Genomic DNA, 12,426 nt, shown 5'->3' with positions numbered 1-12,426 from the left:
TCTTATTCCCCTTGAATTAAAAATGAACGTAAAAATCACCTTTTATAACGATTTTCTTTTCATTTTAAACTCGTTGTGATTTTTAACAATCGCTTTCCTTGGCCATAAAGGATTCACACTTATTACGAAATTTCTGTTTGTATTTTTTCAAAAGAGGTTAACGCAAAACAATACATACACATACGTTTAGCAAGTATATTGTCGGTATTGCTTACTATTATTGTTAATTGCATTTGAAGTTTGGTTGCATGTATTTTATCGTACTCTCCTGTATTTGGGTAAAGCAACAAGTAAATGCCAACTGCGATAGACTGTATGCATTGCACATAATTTTGTTGACATTTTTCTTTCGACATGTTCTTGCGTGACTTAATAATCCATCAAGATAAATTATCATATATAAATCAGTGTGTATATTTCTCGTATAAAAATGTTTCCTCTCGAAAATATATAGGTTCAATTTCTCTTAGAGACAATGCATATCCAAGTATATCAGCTTCTTTCTTATACAACTGATATACATGTAGAACAAATCAGTTTTATAACGAATTCGTTATATTTCAATATGAATTAGCTTTAAACGTATAGCGAATTACGCTTATAGCGAATTTTTATAGAGTGTCCGCAGAATTTCGCTATATCACTAGTTTTACTGTATGTTGCTACATGGTCTATTGTTTTGATTTCACATGCAGAAAAATACATGCATGTCCTTCTTCCTTTAAAGTGCAGGGCCTTGTGGGCATCATCGCACTTGATAATTTTAAAAGGGACACAGACGCAGGGGAGAGTCCTTTATTTACAAATGAAAAACTTGTTAAAAGAGTACTTTCACCTAATGTTTACTAATCTTTGCGAACCCTGACTTGAACAAGTCAAGGAATTGGGCTCCTGTGACACTAGATGTTAATGTGTTCCACAGGCGGATCCCAGATGGAAAATAAATCATTTTAATGTGTCTGTTCTGGCACAAAGGATCTGCAGTCGATGTTGATGGCCTCTAATAGCAGCACCAACAAGATGGAGGAAAGGTGAAGATGGAATGGCTACTAGGGAGTGCAAGGTCTTGTACATCATTACTGCTTTTGCTGCTTGTCTGCGTTGTTGAAGCGATTCTATCCCAGCTGCTGAATCATAGATGAGACACTGCTGGTAGTCGGCCAGCACATGTCTTGCAGCCCTGCACTGTACATTCTCCAGCTTATTGATGTTGCACTTGGCATAGGGGTCCTATATAGTACAAGCGTATTCCATTTGAGGTCTGACCATTGATGTGTAGCACATCTTGGTTTTCCGGGGACAGGATGGAAGGTTTCCCTGGAGAAAGGATGTGGTGGAGTTTGCCTTCTTACACACCTGGTCTATGTGGTAGTTCCAGCTAAGGTTGTTGGTAATAGTTACACCCAGGTACTTGGCTTTGCTGGTCATATTCAAGACCTGGTTGTGGATATTGTAGTTGCCCTGGATGATCTTTTCCCGTGAAATGTGGATGACCTCGCATTTGTCAGAGTTTTACCATTAACCAATTTATTTCCCATTCTTGGAAGCTCTCTAGGTCCTGTTGTAGCACTGCTGTGTCTTCTCGATTGCTAATCTTTCGACGCAGGAGGCAGTCGTCTGCAAAGAGATGGACTTTTGACTTGACTTGTGCAGGTAGGTTATTGATATACACGAGGAATAGCAATGAACCTAGCACAGTTCCCTGAGATACTCCAGAGGTTACTGGTGCTGAATCTGACATCACTCCTTCCACAACACGCTGGGTTCATTTGCTTAGGAATAACTATCCAGGACAAAGCTGGCTTACGGATTCCGTAGTGGTGTAGTTTTTTAACCAGACGCTGGCGTGGCTCTTTGTCAAATGCCTTGGAGAAGTCGAGGGGTACAGTGTCAATTTAGATATTGTTGTCTTGCTCTTTCGCCAGGTCTTGGATGGTGAAGATAAATTGAGATTCGTAGGATCGTGATGTTATCAATCCTTTTTGGTGAACTTGGCCTTCCTGAAGGCCCTCTTTTCCGGCGGGATAACCGTCTGACCGATCTGTTGCACCAGGATTAGTTATACCGTTGATATGTCACATTGGTCAGCACATGCTTCTGAAGTGCGTTCATGTACTCTGTCTTGAAAGAGAACTAGAGTTGGTCAACTGGTGAGTCGGTTCTGTGGTTTGCTGTGAACTGGGAGGAAAACACTGGCTGAGGTCTTCTCTCATGCCATCAATATTTGCCTGCTTCCACAAGTGGATGGGTCGTCGCATTAATTTTTGTCTAGATGGTACAATGTTTGAGTATGGCATCGTGATCACTGCGGCCTGGGATGTTGACACACTTGTTTACAAGAGTGGGACGGTTAGTGATAATGATGTCTAGTATGTTCTCCTTGCGGGTTGGTAAGTTCACAATCTGCTCGCTACCATTGTCATGGATGGTGTCAATAGAGGCAGAATTTATGGTGCTGGGTTGCTACGACCTCTGATTGGTGCTGAATTCCAGTCGATGTCTGGTAAGTTCAGACCCCCTACAAACCACACCGCTGAAGCATTGTACTTGCTGGGCAAAGAACGGATTATAGAGCATAATGAATCCATATACAGCTGGTCAGTGCTAGGTGTCCTATAAACTGATCCCATGACCAGAGGCTTTTTTAAGCTACTGACCCGGAATGCGGCTGCCACTGTTTCGCATTGGCAAGAACATGCATTGTAGCCATGTGGGTGAGTTTAACTCGGAAATATTGAAAACAGTTTTAAAATTTATATAGTTAATCAAAAGCAACAGCGGTCATCCTTCTGAAAAGGAACCAATTTTATTTAAGGTGTCATCTACAGGACTGTTAGATTTTATGAATCGGTACATAGGTCTGTTTTAGATTTAGAATATTTCGATAATCACTGGTTGTGGCAAGTAAAGGTGTAAAGTAAATCGTTACATATTATGGAAGATTATAAAGGACATTACTAAGTTATTGTAGCAAAAACGAGAAGAAGATTCTTTCGATCATCGGAGATTGATTAGGTGATCTAGCCACCGAGCTAACCAGGCCAATGTACGAAGTATAGCAATATTACTACAGTATAAAATTAAAACCTACATGTATTTCGGAAATTATACAAGAACTTTTCATATCGAGATGAAAAATAGTTTTAGAAATGCCGCCTATCCTCCTCCATGAGAGACTGCATTCGTTTTAGTGCACTTCAGTTTTTAGTACACTTCAGTTTTTAGTTCACTTTAGTTTTTATACACTTTAGTTTTTGGTACACTTGGGTTTTTAGTACACTTCAGTTTTTGGTACACTTCAGTTTTTGGTACACTTTAGTTTTTGGTACACTTCAGTTTTTGGTACACTTTAGTTTTTGGTACACTTTAGTTTTTGGTACACTTCAGTTTTTGGTACACTTCAGTTTTTGTTACACTTCAGTTTTTAGTACACTTCAGTTTTTGGTACACTTTAGTTTTGGGTACACTTCAGTTTTTGGTACACTTTAGTTTTTGGTACACTTTAGTTTTTGGTACACTTTAGTTTTAGTACACGTTAGTTGTGGGAATAGACAATTGTTATCCAGTGTCCACTGTGTTTAACCCCTCGTAATTAAGAACGTAATTTCTCTCTTTCTCTCTCTTCATAATCCTTTATCGGATCAGCTGATAGAGGTTAATCAATCAACACTTGACTAAGGATATAATTAGCAGTTTGTATATTGACTGTTTCAAAGATACATTGTTCTACAAATAACTTTAAAGTACAGATATCATATACAGACGTAAAATACCTAAGTTCTTCGATTGGTTCTGTGTATATCGGGACCATGAACTCAGCGGGCTTTTTGTCAGATCGCATGGACCCAGCATGAAGTGAACTAGAGACTGTTATGTACCCGAATTCCTGCTTTCCGCTTTTGGATAATACTTGGTCCTACTACGTACTCAATAGGTTGGTGTTGTGGTTACCAACAGTATAAATATTTGAAAGAAATGTAACTTTTTTAAGGATGCTATATTGTCTGACTATGTCAATATGAAAATGTAAATTATTATTTTGCTTATCCACAGTTAAAAAATACAGATAGAACGCGAGGGGATAACTTTCGTCTTAAGATATCTAAAAGCGATATAAGTATGCCAAAATTTCTGGTTTGGCCATGGGGTTTTATCGCGAAATTTATTGAAATCAAAAGGCACGCGCATTTTCCTTAGAATTTGAACTCGTCTGTTGAACGAGAAATTCCCCTGGTGTTAAAGTGATTACGACAACCCCGTGGTATTTATTTACCGCTGATGATATTGACATTGAGATTGGCGGGAGGTAGGGACAATTAGGGTTTTAGATCGATGGACTTATTAACTCGACTTTTTATTGAAGAAACTCTCTATTACGACCATTTCTCTAATCTGGTCGCTAGATAAGAGATTTAACTGCCCGAACTTTTCCGGGTTCGTGCTATCTTGGATTGTGTGGTTCCGTCAGTACATGCATTTAGTGACATATGTAGGTGGATATATTGCTATGATATATATATATATATATATATATATATATATATATATTAAAATTGCACAAAATGTCCATGGTATAGGTAATAAGTAGAAAAAATATATCCAACGATGACGAAGTACAAATGATCCACATTTAATTAATTACACATTTAATTAATTACACTTAGCGCTTTCGCTGTGTAGTTCGGCTCTTCAGAGTGTAACAAGGTTTACAAAAAGAAATAAATCCGAAATTAAAACTGCAGTGTTAATAAAATTGGAGTGAACACAGATTTCATTCACGAAACATGATTCAAATGACCTGGAGCGCATACTTAAAGCTTTGTACAGTAGTCGAAGTTGGTGAGATGTTGTGGAATTTTTTTTAAAAATATTATGTCAGAAATAGAAAGAGAAAAAAAACCCAACCAAACATATGTGGTAGTTTCTTTATATATTATGAAAATATGACTAGAAAATGCTTTAATTTCAATTTGAAAGATAGTCTCAAGGTGAAAACCACTAGCCTTTAAGATGCTGAAAACTACTAGAAACAGATAACCGTTGTGTAAAGTCCAAAGTTCACTTGTCCATGTGCACAGTATACACAGATTTAATGAGTAGTCTTTACTTGTACTAGATGGTACTATTACCAGGAGGTGTTTCTCATCATCACTGCATACATGTATATAAAATGTTGAATAAAAAACCCCGCATAAATTCTTTGTTGGCGACTCTCCCTCAAATTCACGGACGACGCACGGCCGAGTGAATCGGGGGACGAACACGTACCCACTTACAACGTGAATCAATATTGTTTTGTCTGTTTGTTTGCCTGTACATAGTTCTATCTGTCTTAACCTGGATTCTGAGGATTCTTTGATCCCTATAGAAGTGGTGGTAAGCTGGTACACATGCCTTGGCCTACTCTGCGTTTAAATTGAGGTGAAGGTCAGAGTGAAATAAGACTTTTTCATTGCTGGGGATATTGTATCTAAAATACCATGTTTGATTTATTTGTCGAGGACATTATTTTTACGTTTCTATTAAGACACATAATGGTTTTATAAATAGAAAAAAAATGTAAAAAGCTTTCAATTTCCATGTTCTGTCTGACATCGTGTGCGATCAAAATACACAATACTGTATGGAGATTTTCTTGTTGATTCATCTTCCCATTTAGGCAGAAAAAACGTTGTCATTCAAGTATTGCCAAAAAACTTTCTATCTCTTAATAGAGCGCATTGTTATTGTTAAATAAGTGCCTGTCAGAGGTACTTGACAATAAAAATTGTATTTTTTCTCCAGAAATTGTCATTGCTGACAAATTGTCTTGCTGTTTGCCTCCTCCGAGGATAAAACGAAGGAATAATGGAGAAAATTCCTCACTCGGCGCAAGCGTTCATTGCCTTGAAAGAGAACCGCTAATGGAATTTAAAACGCTCGCTCTTCATTCTCGGTAAATTCTACCCGTAGAAGTATACTAAAAGCACGCTTTCGTTTGAATAAAATATATTTTCTCATTTGCTGCATATAATGCTAATCCAAAGAGTGCATATATTTTTGTATGAACTACTTGATTTTAATCTTTTAATTATCTGATTACTATTACATATATATATATGTTGTGTTTTTCTTCAATGAAAAAGCAAGACCTTGTATGTACAGGTACAGGTACATGTAATTTCATTATCACGAAATTTTCTCTAATATTCACGAAGAAGAAAAATGAAAAAGAAGTGCAAAAGGTTAGAAAATAAAAAGATGACACAAAGGTAAAAAAAACAAACACAAAAAACCCCCATAAATTATGCATCTAGACGAGGGATGAAATATTTTCCAAGTATTGAAAAAATATAGCTTAATTTTTTATAACTGCATGGATATTTGCATTTACACCTAGGAGTGAAAGTTAAGAGTTTTCTCAATGAAGACCCACTACAATCATACACGTATGTCAATAATGATATATTTATCCTAGTCATTAAGTCATTGCCAAATGCATATTACGTCTTCTAAGAAGCATAATATTTCATCTTTTGACTCTTGGTTGTTCTACCCATCGTACATTTGCAAAGCATACATTCTTTGATAGCTATTCAGAAAAAGGAGAGGAGGACAAAGAAGCTCTTGCAATATCTGGCTTATTTTTAGATACGCTAGTCCACACAATTGACATACAAGTATATGAGAACAGTAACGATATATTCAGAGATTTAAAGATAATTTATAAAATACCTGAAATGATGTATAGAGGAAATGTTGAAGAAAGAGGCACATAAATTGATATTGGAGATTTCGTTCTTAAGTCTGCATTTACAGCTTTTCCAGACGACAAGATAGGCCAAATTTTTATTTATGAATTAAATCTAATATCAGGTAGATGATTTGGGCAAATTCTTATCATATCCGTTGATCGACAGAAGATTTGAGAAAAAAAATATTCGATATCCCCAAAGATGAAATTTATTTTGTCAGTTTGACCCCACCTAATCAGTTTTCCTTGTCATGAGATATACGGAGTCTTTCTTTAGTTAATCGGACTGAAGATTTCTTGTAAAATTATCATGTTTCCTGCTGTAATTCTAGTTGCCATTTTGTTGATTAACTATTTCATCTTCTGTGATGAAAAATGAAGTGTTTGTTTGCAAAGAAAAGAGGGAGAAATAGAAAACTTAACAAGAGAACCTCACAAGTCTGCGACTTCAAAGTGGCGCGTTAATGGATACATTTGTAATTGATTTAAACTTCAGAAATGAGATTTTAATCTCCATTCACTTTCTAAATAGCGAATATGATGTTGATGATATATTGTACAAAATTGAGTCACAAACATAGAGTTTTCTCACAGCAAACACATTCCTGAAATGTTCTCGCTGTTTGTTTTACCACTTGTGCAATGTGACTGTATTAACGCCGAGATTCCGTCTGCAGGGTCATTACGTACCATTCGTGTCTTCTTCAAAGACGACCGTCACGTCCTCATTTCAGATTTCCCTTTTCCATTTCAGCAACAAAGAAATCAGAATTATAAATTAAACACCTAGTGCTCAAGTGATCCATCCTCTTTATCCATAGTTTACGCACAGAAATTGCCTAAATCGACATCCTGGATGTTCTGCTGTTCGGATGTAATATCCAAGATTCGAGAAAAAAGAGAGAAGCGTTTCCTGGCGATGGTTTAGGCTCAGAGAATGAACTTGGGGTTATTCTGTGGGTTTTATAGGACTGGGAGAAGATCAGTACCATAGAGGCCGGGTACGAGGACCCGACTCGTTCACTGTAGAGTGACCGTGCAAGGCACCGCGGTCCCGCTATCGAATCGTTCGGTTTTCTTCATTATCTAATCTAATAGTCAAATCCTTATAACAAATCATATCAAATTAATCTACCTGATATTTCAAAATGATTTACTTTTTTAATCACCTTTCCAATGTTCATATCTAAAATCGGAACGCATTTCGAAATTGGTCTTTCAACTAATGCATGTAATTGCCTAATCAACACAAACAAAAAAAGCTACCCTATTCTCTACCCTGCTGCTGTGTGAAGAATGGGGAGAAATGGTGTTGCCATTACTATGTTGTAATCCGCTAAACCACTAGACTTTAACACACTCATATCGATGCCTTTAGACAATACATTGTATATCACTCATGCATGCGCTTAGCAATGAATAAGAAAAACGAATTATTTGATCTAAAGACTAGATGTCAATTCAAATGCTTTATAATATCAAACACAGAACCATTTGTGGCAAGGGCTCCACAGAGTGGAGCATCCCCTCACACTGGAGCATCCCCTCACACTGCGGCATTTCCAAGGTGTGATCTCAAATGAGGTCCTGAACAGCGCACCTGCTATTTTAATTGAATGTTCAAATACACCCAAAACCTTGCACATAAGGAAAGCCGAATTTTCACTTTCAGTGACCTTGGCCTTTATATTTTTAACCTTGAAAACCAGTTCTACGTGTAAAGCAGCAAAACTACCATTGAAATTATATTAAATACACACAAAATCTTACACACAAAGACTTCCATTTTTTTCCTAGTGTAATCGTATCTTACCCTCACCACGATCTTTGTACAAGATAGCATCCCTGCAAGTGTCATCGAGATCGAATACAAAATACAAAACTTGCAGCAATGCGAGATTTGTGGAGTTCACCTTCCAGAGACCTAGACTTGATACCCTCAGAAACTCATAAAAACACTGTAATCTTTATAGTTAGAGTACTATGTCTGAAAAATTGATAATCATAACCTTTAGATTTCTGAAATTCACTTCAAGTGGCATTGACCTTACACGTACAACATTGAAAACCTTTAAAAACCAAGATGATTATGCAATATACCTTTCCTGAAAATATGATAGAAAACAGATGATAGATATGGCGTATGATGGTAAACACAGGGCCGAACGCATGAAAAAATGAAAGTAGAAGTTAATTTACCCCCCCCCCCTCCCCCCCGCAATGTTGTCGCAAGTGAATAGTGAAGTAGATTTACAATGAAATATCTTTAAAGAAATGAATGAAATTTTACATCTATTTAAATTCAAAAATAAGAAATTTAAAAAAAAAATGCTTTGAATTTTTTTTTCTTTAAGAGTAAAGGATTCTTTGTATTGTTCAGTCAGTTATAAATGAAGAAAAGACCCCGAGACAGAAAACAATACGATACCAGAGGTTAATTGTGCTTTTTTATGTGATAGAAACCAGAAAACTTATACCAAAGCATCTCCATACTTTACCAGGAAGTCCATTAAAATGGACACCAATCTGATTTTACCGATTAAAGTCAAATGGAATGGAACCACTGTGATTTTGTACAGTATCTTTTGTTTATACCGAGATTAGCATTCATTTTAAAGAAAAGAGGAAAGTATCTAGCGAAGGAATTCTTAAATTGCTGAAACATACATACGCACAATGTCATTTGTATAAGATGCATAGAAATACTTTCATCTGATATTGATGATCTCTGTTAAAAACCACAATTATTCAACCTTCTAATCATGGCTACCCAACCATTTCACTCACCAATATTCACAACATTCCAAGAACTGTACTTATAAACTTTTACATAGAATATGAATATTTTGTAATAAAGTTCAATACACCTGGGCTTAAGTTGTTACATGTAATTGTTAAATGAATAAAACTTTACGGTAGCATTCTAAATAGATTTTTTTCCTCAAGAACCATATGTTACAACTTCCTTATTTGTCCTCCCGTAGGCAATTTTTACGTCTTACTTCGTATCAATAATCGGGCATTTTCACGCCTTGTTCATCCACGTTCTTTGTGTAATTTATATAATTATATCATCTTCCAATCTTTAGATAAAAGCATTGTTGTTACTCCCGTATGTTCCATATAGCGACCCCTTCAAATTATACAAAAAGTCATACTCGTTAACTTTTGTAAAAATGGCAAACGGTCGACATTGAAGTACACCGCAATTTCATATCAAATATCTCCAAGCATAATGAAAAAAGTGCGGATAAGCGAAATAAAACAGACAGACGGACGTGGAAGAAATAAACTGCTCCTCTGGTGTACACTAAATACACAGAAATTGAAAAACAAGAAATGGGACTTTTTTTCGAGAACAAACCATGCTGTGATATAATTATACAATAAATTGATAAATTCACTGTCAAAGTCGTCTATCTGTTATGTCTGAATATGAATGATTGGAAACTTGATAATGCAATCATCTCTAAAAATGTGCAATTTTTACTTAACATGATCATATATAAAAATCTGAATGCGATTTAGATTCATAAATAATGATCTACATTATATAGAAAGTGTTAAACTCCTCCTTCTTTTAAATTATATGTATTCAAAATCGAAAGGTGATCTCTGAAAATTTGAAGCCGCCTAATGAGGGGTAGATATATGATATCGTTTCTAGCTTGGACAACAAGACACTTCTCTGTTCTATACAATTCCTCACGCTGTTCTCGCAAATTTTACAGACAATGGTGTGATCTCATACTTGACCTGCACTCGGGTTTTTTTTTTCATGGCAAGATTTATCTGTTCATACTGTGCAATGGCCAAGAGCGACAAGGTTTCAAGCGACAACACCCACCCACCCCCTTAAAATACAAACCAAAGAAGAATTTGTCAGGGGACTTTAACATATTTTAGTAGTTGGAAATTGGAAATATAGCAAATAATGAATGCCCTACATAGAAATGATAGATTTTTGCCAGAACATGTTTTTATTATACCAAACTGGGTCGTGCACACGTAATTCTTCCAGTCGGGAATCCTATTGCTAGTAGCTGTAATCTGTCACCTTATCTCCTCCTTTATCTAAATCATGACAATAATTACAGAGTTACCGAAATGTATATTAAGGTCAGATACAAAGATGAGCAAGATACAAAAGATAAACGATACACTGGTGTCTTGTCTATTTATGTGAGAGTTCCGACAAAGAATCTAACGATAATGAACAGATATTAGAATTAAAAATAGCAAAAGAAAGGGATTGGCTTTCATTTTAATGAAGATGTTTAGTATCTAATGAATCAGAAAAGCTTTTCATCAGTAACTCCTTGTTCGGATACTATATTGCTATCTCATTCTGCATGTCTCAAATTTACAAAGAATGCTGATGTTTGCCGTATCACAGTTTGTTGAAATTAGCTGATCGCAGTTTACTTGGGTATGACATATGAAAGGTTAACACTGCGTCTAAAGAGAATCCATGTAATGGCTCTGCTAATAACCGATATGCGAATAGTGACAAATGACATGCCAACTTTTACGGCTTCCACAAACATCTATCCGGTAGGTTTCTCTTCGGTCACGCCCCTTAAAGCCAGCTTGAATTTCCTCCATTCATAAAAACGAGTGACCCCTGTGTCAGGTAGCGAAGTGTGTTTCCATCCATTGCAGCAATGGGATAATTAGCAAAACATTAAAGGAAAGCCAAGACAATGATAAGGAAAAAACTTGCAACGAAAAACAAATTCAAATCGTATTGGACAAATGTTGTAAGAGTGTAAAGGATATTCAAATGATTTATGTTTATTAACTTTATGTTAGTCCAATGTCATACCTTCATATCTAAATAATATTTGAAAAATAAGCGTTAGTTTCATCCAAAGCGTTCCATCACCAACTGCATTAATTTGCTTTTTGAGATATAGCGGCTTGTTTGTGGTGTGTCGTCTTTTGGGACAAAAAGGCAACAGAACAACGATAAATGTGTCTTTCTCCCCCTAATTAACGAAAAGACGACAGAACGGGGAAAAGCGGACAAAATTCAGATGAAAGAAAACACAGATATGTTGTCTTTTTCGCTTAATTGACGTTCTGTAGATGATTTGCGATTTGGATACTAGGGGGCGCTTTATCGCACAACTATAATTTGCGATATCTTAAATATAGTCTTTTGTCCTGCAAATCAAGCTACAATATACATACATGGAATCTGCCCGGAGCCTTGGCGCCCAGAAAATGGTGTTTATATGGACCTTTTGTCACCGGAACCCATCTGGGAGATCCAAGTGCCTTAATGACACCTGAGTGGTACAAGTCCTCGTTTGGGAGACAGGCGAGCTACGTAGACCCCTGCCGCATAGTCTCATATAACAAAACTGAAGTATATCCCGCACACTTGGGCCAGGATAACTGTTCTAAAAATGTCTATATTCGATTTACTTCCTTTGGTGCTGTTTATAAATAAACATATGTGATAGATATAGCTAGATTTTTCTGAGTGGCATGGACAGTTTTCTTGACCTCACTGTCAGAAAATTTAAGTGAAATATTGAATATAGTACTCGCAATCTTCAAGGATGCACGGATTTGATGTAAATATGATTCAAATTTTTGCTTTTCTTATTGTAGTTAAATAAAAGTAGTAAATTGGGTGGAATGCGTAATCATAAATGAGATATTAACAAACGTTTGGGAGATTTAAG

The sequence above is a fragment of the Ostrea edulis genome, chromosome 4 (assembly GCF_947568905.1).
Source record: "Ostrea edulis chromosome 4, xbOstEdul1.1, whole genome shotgun sequence".
Taxonomy (NCBI): domain Eukaryota; kingdom Metazoa; phylum Mollusca; class Bivalvia; order Ostreida; family Ostreidae; genus Ostrea; species Ostrea edulis.
The sequence above is the reverse complement of the archived record's forward strand: the minus strand, read 5'-3'. Positions refer to the sequence as shown.